This window comes from Rhinatrema bivittatum, chromosome 6 (assembly GCF_901001135.1).
Source record: "Rhinatrema bivittatum chromosome 6, aRhiBiv1.1, whole genome shotgun sequence".
Classification (NCBI taxonomy): Eukaryota; Metazoa; Chordata; class Amphibia; order Gymnophiona; family Rhinatrematidae; genus Rhinatrema; species Rhinatrema bivittatum.
The window spans coordinates 122648346-122663881 of NC_042620.1; the positions used below are offsets into that span (position 1 = coordinate 122648346).

A 15536-nucleotide genomic window follows, 5' to 3' on the forward strand; every position below is an offset into this window, starting at 1 on the left:
AAAGGCCACATACATGGGTAAAATGCATCTACACATATAAAACCCATTTTTAAGCTTGTAAATGCTTTTAAAATTCAGGCCCTATATGATTAACTCTACCCCTAAAAATTCTGCACACAATTTAATAGGTACAATAAAGTAAGGTAAATTTGAAATAATTTTCAAAGTGAATTTATATCTGCAAATCCGCTTTGAATGTTGATTAACTTATACATATATTTGCTGGCAAATTTATATGCAATGACCCAAAATTACCTACTGAAACAAAGGAAGTGAGGAATGCAGATGTGCACAATTCAAATCCTGGAAATTACCATTGATAGTTGTGGCACTGTGTGCTGTCAGAATGGCCAAAGAATAGACACAGGCAAGGCTCTGGTTGGTTTTCCATGTACTTCTATTAATATATGGGCTAATTTTTAAACCTCTGCATGCGCCAGTATTGGGAGATATGCGTGTAGCTGGGCTGTGGACATTTTCAAAGCAGCCCAGCCACGTGCATATCGCCCGGTAACGGCAGAACAGCCGGGTTTCAAAAATGGGGTGGGCTGTGGGCGGGCTGCGACAGCATGCGCCAGCAGTTGGCCGGCGTGCGGAACTTACTGGTGCTCGGGAGAGCAGGTAAGTTCAAAAATTAAAAAAAATTAGGTTAGGAGAGGTTTAGGGGTCGGGGCGGAGAAGGGAAAAGGGAGGAAAGTTAGCTAGGGGGTTAAGGAAGTTCCCTCCCAGTCCACTCCTTTATTGGAACAGACTGGGAAGGAACTTGGGAAGGGCCAATGGCATCGCCACATGCTTCTAACTAAAATACCCCTCCTCCCATTGCGTGCGTGAGTCGGCACCTTCCCGCACATGCACACGCCGATATAAAATTGAGGGTGCATGTGTGTGTGAGTATCAGCATAACTATTATAAATATTGCAGAAGGCTTTTTGGGCCTGGAGGGGGATGGGTTGGCTCAGGGATCTTTGGGGTGGGCTGGCAGAGGATTAAACCACAAAGCCCAAGCGTGAGCTGTTTTTTTTTTTTTTTTTAATTTACCACTGCTTAGCTGATGATATTCTTTGAATATCGCTGGTTAAGTTGTTCAGGGAAATCTACCCAGATAACTTCACAAACTAACTGGTGATATTTGGGCACAATGTTCATGGTCATTGAGTGGATATTAATGGAAGAAATTGCAGGCAAGTTGATTGTTCAGATAAGTGTTATTTTTTTTTCATTCATTTATTTATTCAGATTTCAACACATAACAGATTGAACAGTGCAGAAATACACAAACATCTCCAGATATCCACGTCTTTCACCCCACCAACCATTTTCCCAAAGGCAACACTCTCCCTACCAATCCCACAAAATATGCGTCAAGAACAATTCTATAAAGAAAGCACAAGAAGAACACAAGAATAATATCACCTGCCAAACACAAAAACATGCCCACACAAGTGACAGCAATAGTGCCAACTCGTTGCCCAACCAAATGCAGTACAAAGAGAATCAATCAGGGAAAGATGATACTTAAAAACATGTAATGTAGTCTCACATGGAATCAGAGCAAGAGTCCCACATTCTGCACCAGATTGCTAGATAGATTGACAAAGAGTCAGTTGACTTACTTTTTGCAGTCATATACTCAAAATGCAATAATTTGTAAAGTCATAGCTTCCATTGGTCTTTCCTCAGCTGATCTGGAGCGATCCATACAGCCAAAATCATTTGAATCACCAGCAGGAGAGCCTTACGGAGAAAAATCTTTATATGCTTGGAGAGACCATCCAATGACCCACTAAATAGTTTTAGAAGACAAGTTTTGGGCTCTTTTGGAATATGCAACTTCAACAATTTACCCAACTCATATACAACCTCTTCCAAAAATATTGAAATCTGATTAAATTCACAAAAGCAGTGCAAAAAGGTACCCTTTTTAGTTTTACATTTCAAGCAGAAATCTGAGTCACATAATTTCACTGCAAACATCCAAGACCTAGATATGAAAATACAATGTAGGAATTTAAATCCCGTTTCTCATAACCAGAGCCTTGTCTGTGTCTATTCTTTGGCCATTCTGACAGCACACAGTGCCACAACTATCAATGGTAATTTCCAGGATTTGAATTGTCTTGGAGTACAGCCATAACCTCTGATTTCTCCAAAGAAATAGCCTGCTTTTCTCATTTGCACATGATATCATGTAAGACAGTATCATTAACTATACTTTTGAGAGCCTTGGTAAAATTAGAGCAAGAGTTGCCCTTCCTCCCCGTTGATGTAAACATTGCCCGTACTGCTATAAAATAAGGAAATTCCCCATTAGATTTACAAAGTGATTGAATATAATGTCTCGCTTGAAGATATGCGAAAAAATCTTTCGAGCCTAGGTAATAAATTCCCTGCAGCTCCTGAAAGCTCCTTATTGTATTAGACTGTTCTTCAAAACATTGGTGTAAACCCACTAAACCCTTGTTAAACCGAATGGAGTCCTTGATTCCAGCTGAAGGACCTTGTATAGATATTACCACCATGCTTGAAATTTCAGATTTGGAGATGGCAGTTCCAGCAACACTTATTGTTTCGTTAGTCCTTGAGCCTGATAAAGACTGGTTGTTAAGACTTTTCTTTTAGCACAGATTAGAGCCTTTTTTGCAGTTTAAAGTTAAAGTTTTTCCGGATGTCTCTAGACAGACCCAAAGGAAGCGAAAGAAATTTCTTTTATTGTGTTCCAGGGTTCAACAAGTGTGTGTGTGTGTGTGTGGGGGGGGGGTCTATTTTTCCTTAAATTTCCATGTAAGTGTATGTCAAGTACCAAAATAATTCATATATTTTTTTATGACCTCCCTCAGTTAACCTTATTTTTCAGCATCTATAGAAAGGGCAATAGCAGGTGCCTTATGTTGCTTCGCATACCAGAGAATATCAAGGATCTTATGGATATTATCTGCTGTGGTTCTCCCAGGAATAAACCCCGCTTGATCGAAATGAACTAGTTGGGCTATGAAACTATTTAAGTGGTTAGCTAGTATCTTTGCCAACAACTTAAAATCTATGTTCAAAACAGAAATGGGGCGATATGATCCACAGAGTGTCGGATCCCTACCTGGTTTTACCAAAATAGTAATCCCCACCGAATTGGCCTGGGATGTAAGGGCGGTCCCTGTTCGTAAAGAATTAAAAAACATTTGGAGTACAGGCGCTAAAACTGTGGAAAAATATTTTTAGAATTTTGGAGTGTACCCATCGATACCCGGAGATTTATTAACCCGGAGTGTACCCATCGATACCCGGAGATTTATTTAACCGAGCGAATGTTGCAGTTACATTGTAAACCGATGTGATATGTATTTTATACAGGAACGTCGGTATAGAAAAGTTAAAAATAAATAAATAAATAAATAGATTTACCAGGTTTTAGTGATTTAATTGCGTCTTGGATTTCCCCCAGGGTAATATCTTTATCCAGAAATTGCCTTTGAGAGGTGGTCAGCTCCGGTAACGGTGTATCGGAAAGGTAATCTATGATATCCCTGTCTGAAATATTCGGATCCCCACTGTATAACTTAATGTAAAACTGAAGAAATTGTTGCCTAATGGAAGTATTGTCAGTTAATATCTGACCCTCTGGAGTTTTGATTTTTGGTATGGTAGCCAGCGCGTGTCTTCTCTTGAGCATATGGGCTAAATGCTTCCCGGCCTTATTCCCCCTTCAAAGAATTGCTGTTGCGCCAAAGTCAGTTGGTGAGCTATACGCGCTGAGTCAAGTGCCGCTATTTTATCCCGAGTCTCCTGTATCTCCCGCTGCAATATGGAATTGGACGGGTTCCGCATATGGGTAGTTCAAGCTGATGGAGAGTAGTCATTAATTGTAGTCTATCTTTTTCTCTCTGCTTATTAACATGGGTGGCCTGAGCAATAAAAGAACCACGCAGGAAACTCTTCAAGCATTCCCAAATTGTCCCCGGATTCACCTCCCCCGTGTCATTATGCTGAAGGTATTCCTGAATATCCTGGTGTATCTGTTTATGAATCAAACAAAACAAAAAAAACCCCTATGTGTTATTTTACAAACTGTGCCCACCGAATAGCAAGTGACCAATCTTGATAGAATGAATGAAACCGCATCAGCAAGCCAGACAACGGCAGTGTTGTAACTTGCCGTCCGGACCACTCGTCATTTGCGGTGTGTTTGCAATGAAATCATTTGCAATGAGATATTTTTTCAGAATATTATAATGTCCTTTCAAAAAGAGACACACATCTGTTCCCCAAGGTGCAGTTGAAGAATAAAGCCCGACAACGGCCGGTGTTTCGCGATCACACTATCGCTTCTTCAGGAGTGAATTTCAAAGAAATTTTCAAGACAGATGCTGTTAAATTCAAAAAATATAAGTCAAACATATTGATTACATAAGAATTAACTAAGTACTTAACTCAAGATGTCACAGCAACGCCAACCTTCATCCCGGACGCGAACGTCTCCAAAAAATATTTGATAAGAACGGGACAGAGCAAACCCTGAACTGCCTACCCTTTAAAAAAGCCCGCGCTTTGTGTGCGTGATGACGTATAACGTCTCTCCATGCTGACGAAACGATACTATGGTAACCCGTAAACAATTGCTTGGACCGAGCGCTTATGATTCTCTGCTGACAATGTGTTATTAATTAGGATGGCATATGAATGAGATTATATTCATAAAAATACTTGGAGTTCCAATGCCGAGTTTAAACCCATAGGTTAACGGTCCCAAGCCGATGGATCCAGCGTTGTTCTGCGCGTAGTAACCGAGTGTTAAAGTCGCCCCCTCTCCAATTAGGGGATAATTGTTCTAGTACGCAGACTTTTAGGTCATCAAAAGTATGTTTGGTCCGATCATGCCCCAGTTTGGTTTCAATTACAGTTAAAAAATTATGATACCGGCCAACATACTTTTGATCAAGATCAAGTTGCAGGTGATTGTAAGTTTGTATTAGTTTTGTGTTGCTGCCTCCATTTTTCTTCATGATCCTCCAGCCGAATGTCTGATTCGTCTATCCGTCTACCCAGCTCTGCATGGTCATCACGCATTTCCTGCAGCGTGGCTGCGATCTCAGACATGAAGTTCTTAATGTTCTGCCGGATCTCCTGAAACCAAGAACGCATTTCAGACCGGGAAGGAGGATCAGCATCCGTGCTCCGCGGGTCACTCAGTTCTGCCCCGGGCTCTGCCATGCCGTCCAGCTCCGCCATTTTGTTTTCCTCTGGGTCCGTTTCTTCTCCCCCTTTCGAGTAGGAGAATTTTTAAAGTCTACGGATTTTTTTTGGTGGCCATGTTCACGGGATGGTCCGCTGCCGATGGTGATGTGGGGCGCCAAAAAATGCTCACTTTTCCCCCTGTTTTCAACCGAAAATAGTCCCGGGAGGTGAGGAGCCCCGATTCAGCCAGCCAGCATGGGAAGTGACGTCACTTCCTCCAGTTGGCCTTATTTTTGATAGGTAAAACACCTTCTACTGATCCTCCTGCTGACCTCCAGTTGCAATAGTCCCACTACAGTTCTCTATTGTATAATGTTGTTTCTAAACAATCTTTTGCTTTTTTGTCTGATTATTCCTTGGGTTGTGGTTTGGATTCCTCCCAAACTTTGAGGACTTGTTTGGAATTGAGAGTGTTAATATGTATTTGTATTATATGGTGGTTTTTCTTTTTTTTTTCATCTCAGTTTCATATTTCTTTCAATATTAATGTCTTGTACAATTTTGGAAATTACATAAATAAAAAAATAAACAAAAAACACCCCCCCCCCCCCAGTATCTCGCAAGTACCCAAACATTAAATAATTCTCAAGCTCCTGTTGCTTATTAATTAATAGCAGTTTATGGTTTTTTCCTCAAGAACCTTATCCAAACCTTTTTTAAACCCAGATATACTAACTGCCGTAACCACATCCTCGGGCAGTGAATTGCAGAGCTTAACTATGTGCTGAGTGAAAAAGAATTTTCTTTGATTTGTTTTAAGTGAGCTACTTGCTAACTTCATGGAGTAACCCCTAGTCCTTCTGTTATCTGAGAGAGTAAATAACTGATTTACATTAGCCTGTTCAAGTCCTTTCATGATTTTGTAGACCTCTATCAAAACCCACCTCAGTCATCTCTTCTCCACTGAATATATTTACCATTTCAGATTTTAAATTTTTATGGTTCATTTTAATTAAGATATCATAAATGTTCAATTTTGTTTATTAATTTTAACACCCTGAGGTTTAAATTAGCCATTCTAATGTAAGGAAGGCTCTCACCCTGAAAGACCTCTGGGCTCCTAGGCTCCCATGGCCTCCATATGTAATATCTGCAGTATTTGAATGTATTCTGCTTTGAAGTGTCATAAAAGATGGCATATAAATATAACATTTTTATTATTATTATTATGAAAAATTTGGCCTCTGGGACCCTGGTTGGTTTGACAGTTAATGATGACAGCTTCCCTTTGAGATAACCAGCCAGTTTTAACAAGTCTTTAGATTTAGAATGAGCTGTTTTCACTGGCTGTGATTTAAAGGGACAGAACTGGAAATTGTGAATTACATGAGGTTAGAGAAAGTTAGAGATCTGGAAAAAATGTTAGTGATTACGTGTGAACCCCACCCCTCATGCCCAACTTCCTATTTCCTACATTCCTCTGACTGTGCCTAGAAACTGATTCGACTGGTTAGTAAAACATGGAAGGCTGTGGACACAAAAACAATATGCAATAGGACCCTGAGATACTGTAGCTGTAGGCAACACCTCTTGTCTTCTGTGACCCACTGTTAGGGAGTCAACAATGTGGAGATCTAGGACCTTAGGATCTTAAAAAAAAAAAAATCCTGGCAATCTGCAATACCAAGGAGACCAGGATAACCAGAGGTAATACAGCAAGTCCTCAGGTTACTGTAGCCCCTTTATATAATTTAGCCAACCGAAAGTTTTTGCAATTTGATATTTGTTGAGGGAGAGGAAGCAGAGAAGTATGGTTAAGTGGCCAACTTGTATCATGGCTCGCTAGCGCACTGTAACAAGTGCATTTTAAGAGCAATACAGGTTTGAATTTATATTTTAAATCCAGATCCAGTAAATAATAGGATTTGTCACATCAGTTTTTATGAGACTTTTCACTTGTTTGTATGCAGTAGTTGGTTATCTAGCCCCGCTTCTAAGCTGTGCTATGAAGATGAGGGACACATTCAATCCCAAGCTAAATCCTGACAAAGTCCTGTACAGCTCTTGAGTTCCGATAGTGGGAGAAAGTAGGTCTTTGAATGTAGGTGCCAAAAAAATCAGACAGGCACCCGATGGGTATTCCAACAAGAAGGGTTTACTATGTGACTTTATCTATTGTTATGAGCTGGCACAATACACATTTTTTTATTGTTATATCTAGGTCCCATGTCAAATCCAAATTCAATTCAGCCTGTGTAAGTCTCTCAGTGTTGTAGGCTCTGAGATATCCTTCCTTCCAGGATGTGGAAGCCAGGCATCCAGGATGGAATGGGGTTCTCTAACTGAAACTGGTTCAACCTTTCCAAGGCAAAAAATATACCTAAGGTCGCAGATGATTCTCCAAAGACACTATTTCTCCTAGATCTTTTTATCCTCCAGTAGAGACTTCAGTGGGGGTCTCAAGGAGGAAATCCTTTCCACATCTCCAGATATTTCCTCCGATGTTAACTGGATCCTTCTGGCTGAAAGTCCCAATAATCAACACTGCAGGGAAACGCCAACTGCTCCTAAGCAGGCAGGAGATCACCACCAAAGCAACCTTACAGGGATGCTGTAGCAAAGCGGTATGCTCCGTTCCTGCTTTCCTACTGGTTCTGTACTGGAGCCCCTTTCAAGTGGCGATCCTAAGGAGATCTCTACACTTATGCCCAAATTTAAAAAGCCCGGCATGCATAAAAATTGGGGGATACGTGTGTGGCTGGGCCTTGCACGCACCAAGCTCATTTTAAAAACGGCCTGGCCATGCGCATATCTCCTGATATGCGCAGAAGTGCTGAGCTCGATCAAAAGGGCCGGCCAGTGGGCGAGGTCTGGGTGGGACGGAGGCCAGCCAGGACAGCGGCCATTACGCTTTGTTCTGAGGAAGCGTGCCAGGAACTTAGTTCATCTATTCAGATGAAGTACATTCCGAAATTTAAAAAAAAAAGCTAGGGAAAGGGGTTTTAGGGGTCGGGGAACAGACTGGGAGGGAACTGGTGGAGCGGACTGGGAGGGAACTGGTGGAGGCCCAATTATATTGCCGTGCGTAGGTTATAAAATTTCCCCTCCTGCACGCGTGAGATGCGGGCCGCCCGCACATGTGTGCACCGGAAACCACGTGCACATGGACGTGTGCGCATTTCTTTTAAAATTGACCTCTTAATTTTTATATCTCTTATTTAGAGAAAGTTTGCATTGTGCAGGTCTAAGTACAATAAAGAAAACCTAATAGTTTATCGCTAAAAACTGCAGAAATAAAGTTTAACAAAAAATAAAAGCAAAAACAAAATAAAAAACATATATCTAACCCCTCAGCTAGCGTGCCAAAGACTACACCTCAAATTATTGGCTTAAGCTGTTATTCTTCCTCTATTGATGTTAAACATCTCTGAACTCCAAAATTCCCTTTCAGTGGGAAGGGAGTAGAAGCTTACTTCCTAAGCATTGAGCGTTGTTCTCATTTAATTCAGTTTTAAAGTCTTTTGCTTACAGCAGTAATAATCACACTGAAACCAATTCATGGTTTCCCACTTAACTTACTGATTGAAGTTGGAAAAATTGATAAGAATGTCCAGTTATAGATTTTTGCCATTTCCTATCCATTTTACAGTTCCAGATCTTCTAATAAATTTGTAATGTTAAGTTTTCAAGTAATTCAGTTACTGATGTCGATTGATTTCTCTTGTTCTTGATCTTGCCCAGCTAATGTGGTAGTTCTGAAGCTTCCTCCCAGAATTTGGTGGATAGGATGATTACTCCCAATTTAGGTATTATAAGGTTAAGTCCCGTATCTCATACTTTTAGTTCATTTGTTCTTCTCAAAACTCTTACTCCTCCTTTCGGCCTTGTTGGTATCTGGAGAGTACCTCCACACTCCTTTCTTCAACATCCCGATGAAGTGGTTGTAATTTATACTGGATGGGTACCACAGGACTTCTTCATAGTCTCCTTTTCCCTAAAAATGGATACAGATTCATTCCTCTACAGGACTGATAATAGTCCACAGGTTCTGTCTGGATGAGAGATACCGCTCCTTTCAGATGGAGCACACTGACTACCTGGGTGCCAGGGTACTCATGCAGATAGAAGAACATAAAACTTCAGAAAGGAGTAACCAAAAGTAGAGAGAGGAAGGGTGGAAGAACTTCCTTCTCTAAAAGCAAAAAGGTTCCTTAAAATTAAGCAAATGTACCCTTTCTCCTTTTCCATACCCAGGTAGAGAGTCCATCAAGCTAGGTTGAGAGAACATTGCACAAATATCATCTTTGAATGAATTTTCTCACTCCGAGAGTCATCAAATCTTCACAAGAGAGCACTGTTCTGTTCATACGTCTCACTTTGAATGTCAAAGTGGCCCCTAACCCCTACACTAATACCGAAACCTCACCTCGAGTTTCTAGGTGGGCCTCCCATAGAGATATAAATACCTATCTAGTGTGAGGGCATTATGGCTAGGTTCCCCCCCCCCCCTCTCTCTCTCTCCCCTTCAAAACTACTAAAAAGGGTCTACCTAGTGGTTATATGCAGGAAATACAACAATCCTGAAATGTATCACAAAGTGTGAAAAGGTTAGCTTAGGTATTAGTGCACTTTGCAATAAACTGCCTATTACCAGAAAACATGTGCCTTTTCCTATCGCATGCAATATTTTTCGCATTTTGATAAATCCAGGCCTTAGAGAAGTATTATGGCTGTCAATCTCATGGCCTCTATTGGGCAGAATTTTAAAGCAACATACATGGCTTAATATGTGGAGATACTAAGCCTGCCACATTGTTTTATAGAGTTGAAAGAAAAGATATTCTGGAAAAGTCAGGGTATATTCTTCTCTGTTTCACAGATATGTAATCTGATGTTTAATTTTTCCCACAACTCCAGATATCACAAAATAGAGGTGCTGGTGCATCAATACTTAAACCGAGGGTTGAAGGCACATAATTAGCTCAATGTTCTCAAAAGTGAAACTTTGCTGTTATTACTTGTAGAATTTTTAGCACCAGCAGCCATTACCCCAGACCCTCTAATCATACTATTTGACTCAAATTTTACCTCTAGAATACCCTAAAGTAACACATGAATAGCCCCACAAAAGCATATTAACCCCAAAAGCTTTGGGAGGGTCATGAAGTCATTAATTCACTGCCTCATTACAATTTACTGCCATGAAAGTGACTTCCCCCTGTTTTCTCTTTGACAGTTTAAACTTGCCTAACATAGACATGCTGAAGACAATTACATAAGCGGCCCTTTGACCCTGTTTAACTTGGCTGTGCAACCTTATCTTGTGATCTTTTCTGAATTTAGAAATTTAATACCAGCAGTTTGCTCTGTTTGACCTCTAACAATAGTTGCTTGAGCTTGTTTCTTCTAAACTTTTTGAGCTGTATGTATTTTCCCTGCCAAAGGAAGAGCCAGGTTAAAACTGATAGTGTTATACTAGAGGAAATCCGTAAATTTGCTTTCATGGTTTGTGACCAGAATCGCTCAACCATATTGGCTTGGCCAGATGTTTATGCAGAGAAGAATGATATTTAAGTACAGATTACTTTCTGGCACAAGTCTGTTTGCGGTTCATTGCAGCAATTGATAAATGAGGCATTTAAAGGGATACACAACAGTTCCACAAGTGCATTGCTACTTCAGAGCAGATGTACTAAAACAGCAGTGCTTCCTATTTGCTGCAGGAATGAATTATGCAGGAAATAAGAGGCTGTGTGGGGAATGGTAAATGAAACCATTTTCACTGACCCTTTTTTTTTTTCCTAAATGCACCAACTAAAGTTAAACAGAGCTCCAATTAATTAACTGGGCTCTCAGTAAGCAATAGGCAGCAGAGTATGGCACCACTGCTTCCCTATCATTTTCTCCTCAATGACTCATCATACACTGAAGCTATCAACTGAGTGCTTTAGATACTGGTCTATTCACCTCTATTGTTAATTTCTTTTGTTATTGCTTCAGTTATACCCTTTTTCTATGTAAACCGATCCGATATGGTTATTACTATGAAGGTCGGTATAAAAAAAGTGTTAAATAAATAAATAAATACTCATGATAAGCTAGAGAGAAAGAGCTGAGAGGAATGGGAGATGCAACAGCCCCCCTCTGCTTGGCATTTTCTCAGAATCCATTTACTTGCTTAACTGGAGTTCTCATTGTAAAGAGAAGTTACCTCAGCAAAATAAAGAAGAGGCTTATGGTCCAGGCAGATGAAAGTGCCTGCTTGACAAAATAATTTGTATTTTTATGTTTCTTAGTAAACTAAATATACCACTTTTTCATAAAAATGTATACCAAAGTGGTGTAGATGTGAACGGATCTCTGCCAGTATTGTACCTGTGAATGTTTTTTCTGTCAACTGCTTAGAACCTCAGAGTACGCGGCCTAAACTTCTTTTTAAATTAAATCTTACCTTGAATATGAGGCTCTCCTGCTGTTGAGAGCATCCTGTATGAGTGCCAGCAAAGCAATCTGTGTTATCAGCTTGTCCACAGCTGCTGTTGATTCAAAATGGATGCTTCCAACAACCTGAGGGATCCTCAAATTCACAGTAGGATTGATGGAGCATCATTTTTGTTCAAAACTTACTGCCCTTCTGTAATATTTGGCTGGTCGCGGGAAGGTTCCATGATTGGATTCACTCATCCCGAATCCATTGACCTGCCCTGACTCCAAAACTTCCTCCTTGTGACAGGAACACAGCCATTGGGTCTCATCCCAGCTATGCCATGCTGCCCCTTAGGCTCATGCACACTCCTGGACTTTATGGGCTCCACAGTGGGGAAACATCACTGGGTCCCCATCTGATGATGTCAGGACTTGGGGCCATTTAAACCTCACTCTCCCGGACATACGACACCACAGGTCCTCCTGCTCTTGCAGTATGTGTTGCTTTGTTGTCTTTTTGCCTTGCCCATTGTCTTCCTGTCTTGCTGTTACCTTGCCTCTTCCTGCCTTGCTGTTACCTTGCCCACCCTGCTTTGTTGTTGTCTTGCCATGTCCTGCTTGTGTCCTGATCCCCAGTGCCTTGTCTTGTCTTGTCTGTGCATCTCTGCCTGACTTCTGGTTCTGACCCTGGCTACGGATTCTGACTACTTTACTGGACTGCCAACTACCCTGACCCCTGCTTAGATCTTGACATCGCTTGCTTGCTGCCTGCACCGACCTTGGCCTGGACCTTGATAGCGCTTGCTCACTGCCTGCCCTGACCTCTGCCCACTACTCAACTTTGACCTTTCCATACAGGACTTTCGCCTAATGCCTGCTGGCCCCTGGAATGGGGTTGGTATAGGTAAAGCCCTAGAACTAGTTCTAGTAAAAAGCGAGTCCACCTGCTGGCGGCATAGGCCTGCTAGGCTGTGTCAACCATGCCACAGCCCAAGGGCTCACATCTGTGACAAATTGCTGAGGCCTTGAGCTTGGTGAACATGTCCCTGGCTCAGGCTGTTTCAGGGTTGGTCCTCCAGGTGCAACAGCAGCAAGGCCAGCTCTGTGATATGGCCGGCATACTTCAAAGCCTTGCAGCCCAAATGGAATCCATGCAGATTCATGCACCTGCACTGGAGTGTCCTCCAGCGCACCCACTGAGCATCTGGGACCCATGCTGAAGCTACCTCCACTGCCCAGATATGATGCGGATCCTAAGGCCTGCTGAGGCTTTATAAATCAGTGCAGGATGCACTTCAAGCTACAAGCTGCCAGTTTTCCCTGAACTGAGCTAAGGTGACATTCATGCTGGCTTTCCTTGTGGGTCCTGCTCTAGCCTGGACATCATCTCTTTGGGAGCGGAGTGACCCCCTGCTGGAGAATCTGAACAATTCCCTGAGATAGTTCCAGCACGTATTTAATGAGTCTGGTCGGGCCTCATCTACTGCTACTGAGTTGCTCCATATCACACAGGGCACCTGCACGGTGGGTGATTATGCCATCCAGTTCCAGACACTGGTCTTGGAACTCCATGGAATGAAGACCATGTTATCGCCATCTGTTGGCAGGATCATGTAGAATGCATCAAAGATGAGCTAGTGGGTCAGGATCTGCTGCCTGTGCTAGAGGTTCTGTTTGCTGTAGCCATTCGAGTAAACCTCAGCTTCCAAGAGCAGACCCAAGAGAGGGAGGCTTCTTGTTTGCACTTTAGGATGGCGCCTAAGTTCCAACGTCCTCTGGCCCCTATGACAGATGCCCCACCTGTGCCCACCTCTGAAGAACCCATGTAACTCGGCAGAGCTCAACTCACCGAGGAAGAAAAGCAGAGACGGCGGCGGCTCAACCTCTGTTCTATTGTATCACACAGGGACTCTTCGCTGGCCGTTGTCCTGAGAAGGCGGGAAACGTCCAAGCCTAGGGTTGTTTGGAGAGGCAGACCTAGGCCGGCCCTCATCATCTCCTCAGTTGCTGGTGCCAGTTTGTCTCACCTCCCACAATACCGAGGTGTTTCTGGATTTAGGTGCTGGAGGCAACTTTATTGATGAAGCCTTGGTTCGCCAATATGACCTTCTCATGATGACTCTGGATAAGCCTGTTACTATATCCTCTGTTTATGGTGAACCCCTCCCTGGCCAGCTGTCCTTGGTCACTCTACCACTCATGCTTCAAATTGGGTTCTGCCCAAGGAAAGCATCTCATTCTATGTACTATCCAAGGCAGTCAATCCAATTATTCTTGGTTTACCTTGGCTGTTGCTACATAATTCTTCTATAGATTAGCAAGTTCTGCAGATTGCTTGCTGGCGGTCCTATCAACATCAATGTCTCACCTGAGTAGTTCCATCCGTGCCTCTAGCCTGGAATCAGATCTCGGATTTCCTGGGCCTTGCTCCTCCGTACGCAGTGTTTGCAGACATCTTTAGTAAAAAGCATGTTGAGACACTGCCACCCCACAGGTTTTATGACTGCCTGATTGACCTGCTCCTGGGTAAGAAGCCCCCTATTGGCAGGATCTACCCACTATCCATGCCCAAATCAGTGCCATGTCAACTTTCATCCATGATAACTTGGAGCGGGGTTTTATCTGCCTTTCGTCATCTCCAGCAAGGGCAGGATTCTTCTTTGCTAGTAAGAAAGATGGCTCCCTCAGGCCATAATCCACAAGAACAGATACCCGCTGTCCTGATAGTAAGGAACATTTTGATCGCCTGCGTGGGACACAAATATTAACAAAACTGGACTCAGAGGAGCCTACAACCTCAACTGGATATGGGAGGGGGACGAGTGGAAGATGGCATTCAACACCCGTGACGGGCATTATGAATACCTGATAATGCCATTTGCCTTTGCAACACTCCTCCTGTCTTCCAATACATGGTCAACAAGATTTTCAGAGACCTCTTCTATTCTCATGTCTTAGTGTATCTGGATGATATCCTAATTTTTTTATGCTTCCTGGCACAGTATTGTGAGCATGTGAAATAGGTCCTGCAGAGACTCCGAGAGAATCACTTACATACCAAACTTGAAAAGTCTACCTTCAAGCAGGATGAGCTACCTTTCCTGAGCTATATTATCTCTCTTCGTGGTCTACGTATGGATCCGGAGAAAGTGAAGGCCATTCAAAACTGGCCTCAATCAGTGGGGCTCAAGGCCTTGCAAAGATTTCTTGGCTTCGACAATTACTACTGGCAGTTTGTGCATATATATTCCTCCCAGGTCACTTCTATCACAGCTCTTATAAAATAAGGCACCAATACCAGGAACTGGTCCGAAGATGGTATGCAAGCATTCTGTCGCCTCAAGCATGCATTCCTCAAAGATCCCTGTCTCCAAGACTCAGACCCATCTAGGTCCTTTATTGTGGAGGTAGATGCCTCTGCCACTGAAGTAGGGGTTATTCTCACAAAGTACAACGATAAAAGCCTTGCTTCTTCTTTTCTAAAAAATTCATTCCCACAGAAAGGAATTATACTATCGTAGATAGAGAACTCTTAGCGGTGAAACTGACTTGGAGGAGTGGCACCATTTACTGGAGGGAACTAGATACCCAGTCATGATCTTCACCAATCATAAAAACTTGCAATACCTCCAGCAAGCCCAGCAGTTGAACCCATGCCAGACCTGATGGTTTCTATTCTTTAACCATTTTATCTTTGAACTCCGATATTGACTGGCAGAAAAGAATCAGCGGGCTAAAGCTCTTTCACGCTCCTTTGAAACGGAAGACTTGACAGAACTGCTTTGACTCATCAATACTGCGAGGATTGTTTTAGCCATGACTGTTCCCACAATACCAAGGAAGTTGATGGTCCGCATTGTCTCCGGGAAAAGGTACTTATGTGGCCCATGATTCCTGCCTGGCAGACCACCCTGGAGTAGCTAAAACCATGGAACTGCTCCTCC

The 15536-nt window shown here is 42.5% G+C and overlaps 1 protein-coding gene across 8 annotated transcripts in view; it reads left to right on the forward strand.

Moving 5' to 3' along the window:
* OSBPL6 (oxysterol binding protein like 6) overlaps positions 1–15536 on the forward strand; it is a 316099-nt gene that overhangs the window by 109847 nt on the left and 190716 nt on the right. Inside the window, exon 1 of one of the 8 annotated variants that reach the window (XM_029605891.1) lies at positions 3483–3502. The exons of the other annotated variants lie outside the window; for them this stretch is intronic. The gene's annotated coding sequence lies outside the window, so the exon portion shown is untranslated. Of the gene's footprint in view, positions 1–3482; positions 3503–15536 lie in introns of those variants that run through there. 8 annotated transcript variants of the gene reach the window in all.